Raw genomic sequence first — 5,925 nt, 5'->3', positions numbered from 1 at the left:
TTTTGGAACATCCCCAGAGGAGGAGGTGACGCGTGCTGAAGAGGCCCCACTGTCTAATAAACTACCAGAAAATGAGAAGCAATATGCCCTGTTCACTGATGGGTCCTGTCGCCTTGTGGGAAAACATCGGAGGTGGAAAGCTGCTGTATGGAGTCCTGTACGCCAGGTCGCATAAACTGCTGAAGGAGAAGGTGAATCGAGCCAGTTTGCAGAGGTGAAAGCCATCCAGCTGGCCTTGGACATTACTCAACGAGAAAAATGGCCAGTACTTTATCTCTATACTGACTCATGGATGGTGGCAAATGCCCTGTGGGGGTGGTTGCAGCAGTGGAAGCAGAACAACTGGCAGCGCAGAGGTAAACCCATCTGGGCCGCTGCATTGTGGCAAGATATTGCTGCCCGGATAGAGAACCTGGCTGTAAAAGTACGTCACGTAGATGCTCACGTACCCAAGAGTCAGGCCACTGAAGAACACCAAAACAACCAGCAGGTGGACCAGGCTGCTAAGATTGAAGTGGCTCAGGTGGATCTGGACTGGCAACAGAAGGGTGAATTATTTATAGCTCGGTGGGCCCATAACACCTCAGGCCATCAAGGAAGAGATGCAACATCTAGATGGGCTCGTGATCGAGGGGTGGACTTGACCATGGACGCTATTGCACAGGTTATCCATGAATGTGAAACATGCGCTGCAATCAAGCAAGCCAAGCTAGTAAGGCCTCTCTGGTATGGAGGACGATGGTTGAAATGTAAATATGGGGAGGCCTGGCAGATTGATTATATCACACTCCCACAAACCCGGCACGGCAAGTGCTATGTGCTCACCATGGTGGAAACAACCACCGGCTGGCTGGAAACATATCCCGTGCCCCATGCCACCGCCCGGAACATGGCATTGAGTGGGTCTATCACATCCCCTACCATGCACCAGCGTCTGGGAAAATCAAACGATACGATGGACTGCTAAAGACTACGCTGAGAGCAATGGGTGGTGGGACATTCAAGCATTGGGATACACATTTAGCAAAAGCCACAACACCAGGGGATCTTTCAATCGAGCTGGCCCTGCCCAATCAAAACCCTTACGTACTGTAGAGGGGGATAAAGTCCCTGTCGTGCACATAAGAAATATGCTGGGGAAGACGGTCTGGGTTACTCCTGCCTCTGGCAAGGGAAAACCCATCCGTGGGATTGCTTTTGCTCAAGGACCTGGGTGCGCTTGGTGGGTGATGCGAAAGGATGGGGAAGTCCGGTATGTACCCCAAGGGCATTTGATTTTGGGTGAAAATAGCCAATGAACCGAATTGTATGATGTTAATTGCTATATAATACTGTGTGTCATCACTTTTATGGTTGCTATATTTCATATCAACAGTACTGCAGTAAGAATCACCCGGATTAATGAAGAATGAACTCTGATGAAACCAAACATAGTTCAACGATGATAGGACCGGACGAGCGCAGTGATAATGGAACCAGAACTGGCTTCAGGATGCAACAGTCCAACCCCACACACCATCTCTCCTGCCCTGCAAGACTGTTATGACAGATGGATCCCAAAGTCATGGACTAAATGAACTCAGTGGACATTTTAGAGGGATGGCCCATAGACTAAGGGAATGATATCTCTGTGTGTGTATATATCAAAAGACAGGAAAGGTGGTGGTGATTAATTGGAATGTATTGGAAAATGTGAGACCTGGGCATGACTTAGATGGTATGGAATAAGTTCCTTGAATGTGTCCAGAGGAGGGCAACAAAGCTGGTGAAAGGGCTGGAAGGAACATCCTATGAGGAGCGGCTAAGGACTCTGGGGTTGTCTAGTTTGGAGAAAAGGAGGCTGAGGGGCGACCTCATTGCTTTCTACAGCTTCCTGAGGTAGGGGAGAGGGAGGTGCTGATCTCTTTTCCTTGGTATCCAGTGACAGGACACGTGGGAACATTTCATAGCTGCATCAAGGGAAGTTCAGACAACATTAGGAAGCATTTCTCTACCACGAGGGTGGACAAACACTGGAATAGGCTTCCTAGAGAGGTGGTTGATGCCCCACGCCTGTCAGTGTTTAAGAGGCATTTGGACAATGCGCTTAATAATTTGCTTTAACTTTTGGTCAGCCCTGAATTGGTCAGGCAGTTGGACTAGATGATCGTTGTAGGTCCCTTCCAACTGAACTATTCTGTTCTGTTTTATTTTATTCTCTAGACTGACTGACTTTTAGAAAGAGTTTTCATATGGGAAAGCCAAGACCATTCCTGAAAAAGTGCAATTCTGTTTAGCCAGGAACTCTGCTAGCAGTCATGTCTCACAGTGTCCCTGATAGGCCTGCCTATTTTTTCACTAATGGAGCACTCTTTTAGAGCTGATATTCCCAGAATTTGAACTAATTTTAACTATTTTACTATTGTTAAACTGGGCCAGCTCACACAGAGCAAGGTGGCTCTCACATATAAAAGGAGAAATAGCAATCCAGCTCACTGTATTTTTACACTTGTACTAGGCTTGTTCCAAGTACCTTTTTAAAAAAAGTTTTATCCTTAGCAGTATAGTTATACCAGTACACTGATGGGAAGTAGTGAATAAATTTCTTTTTTTGCTTTGTATGCACAGCTTCACTTTACCTATTAAACTGTCTATCTTGATCCATGAGTTTTCTTGCTTTTACCATTCCAATTCTCTCCCCCATTCTGCTGTGGTAGGGGTGAGCAAGCAGCTGTATCATTAACCCACCACATTTTTCTAGATAGCCCAAGAGTCCTAGTGGGAATGCTGTTGGGTTCTGTAATTGGGGAAGAACCTATAAATGCTGGGGCTTAAAAGCCCCTATTGTCCCCCTGACTAAATTAAGAAGCTGACTGAACATAAACCAGTGGTGAAGATGGGACAGCAGGTAATTTTGCATTGTATAATAGACTAAAAAATCCCTAGAGCGCTGTAGAGATAAGGTTAGCTTCAGAGGCAGGCCTCCTCCCCGAGGATGGTACAAGGTGACTTTGGGGCCAGCAGTAATCTTTAGCCAGGAAGACAAGGTACAGAACTGTCAGTATGAGGACGTTCACTGGATGCACAGCACTAATTGCTGTGTAAGTGAGGCAAGATACATCTGCCAGTAATACGAGCTTCCCCTGAGGTAATAGAGAGGATCTGTGGAGCAGAGAAACTGTTGCTATAGCAAGGACACCACCTGAAGCCCAAACCATCATCTCCTTGTTTCAGCAGGTGTCATTGTGCAGTGTAAGCCTTCCCTAATCAAAGCCAAAGGGAGCAAGGGAAAAGGACAGAGCCTCAACAATGGTAAGCCATGTCCCAGCAGAGGTGGAGATAAGATGATGATGTATCTTAAAAGCACTATAAGTAGTAAGAGCTCTCACTCCACCCCAAAAGGCAGCTGAAAGGAGTGGGAGGATGGGCCACATACCCCAGATTTTTCTGAGAGCTGTATTTGCCTTACGAGCAGGGTTTACACCAGCAATGAAAATTGTCCAAACAGTGCTGTGTGTAGACACACACAGAGCTTGGATATACTTGAACTCTTCTATAAGAAAGCTGGCAAAAGAAATCAAAGTGGACAAAAACTGTGTTATTAGATACAGCTGGAGCTGCATAACTTCCAAGCCTCACAGCTCTGAAACTTTCACATCAGACAGCAGGAACAGGACTGGTGTGTAGCCGGGGAGGGGGGAAGTAGATTCAGGACACCAAAGAAAGGAGGTAATTTAGGGTGAGAGATAAGCAAATTAGTTACCAGAGTCAAATATACCATTTTTTTACAGTTTTAAAATATTTGATAAACTATATCAATTGTAATAGTATAGCATTTAAGTTGCTGCAGCTCTAGAAACTTCATTCCAGACAGTTGGTTTGGTTTTGCCCATGATTCAAAACAAACAGGACTTCTTGTACTGAAACAGTCTTGCTACACAAATTTTGCAGTGATGTTTCAATACTGTACTGTATGCAGGGAAATAAGAACCTTTCAGTTCCCTAAACTTCCTAACACATATGAAATGGTAACCTCTGATTCTGGTATAAAACCTGTAGTGCTGAGGAGACTGTAAAAGAATGCAGATTGCATTGTATGTCGGATTACAGACTGATGGATATTACCAAGATCTAACATGGGAGTTGAACTACAGGTGAGGAGAAGAGGAAAAGAGTGGGGAGGGGGAAAAGTCAGATCTGTTCTTTTAACCTTTTACAGGAAACGCAGAGTCATGGGCTGGTGAATCTCTATCCTGGATTACAGCTCCAATTTTTTGATAGCTTCCAGGATTTGTAGTAGGGTACTGACTAAAAGCTTAACCACTTCACTGCTAACATGCACTATGATATTAAAAGTTCTGATAAGAATTTCAAACAGTTCTTGATGTGGTACTCTTCCAGCTTAACCTGTCTTGCAAGAATACACAGTACTGTGTATTTTGATAAAATTACATTTTCCTGACAAAAGCAGTGTTTAAAATTCAGGTAGCAAGTTAACAGATTAAAAAGCACCTTTGAAACTTTGTTTTTGGTGGACATGTGAGAAACTACTGAAAGTATAATTCAAAAATTTTCTGGAAGATGGGAGAAATGCCCAAATAGGCCTCAACAGAGGTTATCGCTAATGGTGAAGTGAATTAGTTCTCCTATTTGGGCAAACTGCATAATTCAGCTTCGAGGAGAATAAATGTGTACAGGCTTCTGCAAACAAGGTGAGAGGTTCTGGTATCATATCCCCGCTGCATTTAGTACTGTATGTTAGTCATATTTTCCTTAACCCTCTTATTTTATGTTAAGATATTTCACTAAGCCATGAAGCAAGCTTAAAATATCACAGTTAAGCCAATATGTTTTCCATTGTTTTACTGAAACCAAAAAAGTAGTTCTGTACCAAAATGTACACAATTTAGTAATAATACAAAATGTTAATTCTGCAAGACAGAATGTCAGTTAAATCCACCAAAATGAACACTGAACCACCATTTATTGCTAGTACAGTGTTACTTTAAATAAGATCACTGAATGAACATAGAAACAAAGTAGTTCCAACTTTTCTTAAATAAAATGGTAGCTATTAGCAACAATACTGCAGGAAGATAAACATTAATATTTACATGCTATCATAACATATCCAACATGTAGTATGTCTTCATGCTTGCACATTAGCTTTATGAGCTCATTATAATGATATTAGTGTGTTGATGTACTACAAAACAACCCATCATGATTTATATAAAATTTGCACATTAGAAGAGCACCTCTGCTAGTCACCCCTTTAGGAATGCTGCTGCATTCCTGTAAGAAACCCAGTCCAATCCACTGATTCCCTCCCCCCCAAACAAACCCCAAACCAAAACAAAAAAAACCCCATCATCAAGCATATTAACAATTTTCTTCCTGTGATTAACTAGGCAGGGTGATGCATTTAGCAATCTTCCCAAAGGTGAATCAAACCAGAATAAACCTGGGTTTTCTGTATTACATTAAGAACACCTGAGACTGCTTCACTGGTCCAAGTACAGTATTTTAATACAAAAACTGCTTGTTGCATTAACATGTCATTTCACTGAATTCCCTTAATTAGTACTTTTCATTGAAAAAAGGATAAGATTTCTTCTTAACATAAATACCCCCCCCCCCCCCCCCCAAAAAAAAAGTAAGTAAGTTTAACACTTTTTTTTTTTATGTTTTAATTCCTTTTAAAGAACAGTGTGATTTTCTGGCTTCATTTTATCTCAGCTTAAGCAGTGGATACACACCTATTCCTGGGGAATAAGTGTCAAAACAGTTAAAAAAAAAATTAGGAATATACAAATACACTGTACCTTAAGAGACTTCTTTTAAGAGAAGTGTAAGCATCTGTTCTTGATTCCTGTTGTTTTTTTTTTTTGATAGGAGTGCATTCAAACAATTTTGAGAAACTTCATTTGCTTAAATTACTAAGCT

The sequence above is a fragment of the Calonectris borealis genome, chromosome W, assembly GCF_964195595.1.
Source record: "Calonectris borealis chromosome W, bCalBor7.hap1.2, whole genome shotgun sequence".
Lineage (NCBI taxonomy): Eukaryota > Metazoa > Chordata > Aves > Procellariiformes > Procellariidae > Calonectris > Calonectris borealis.
This window is presented reverse-complemented; position numbering follows the sequence as displayed.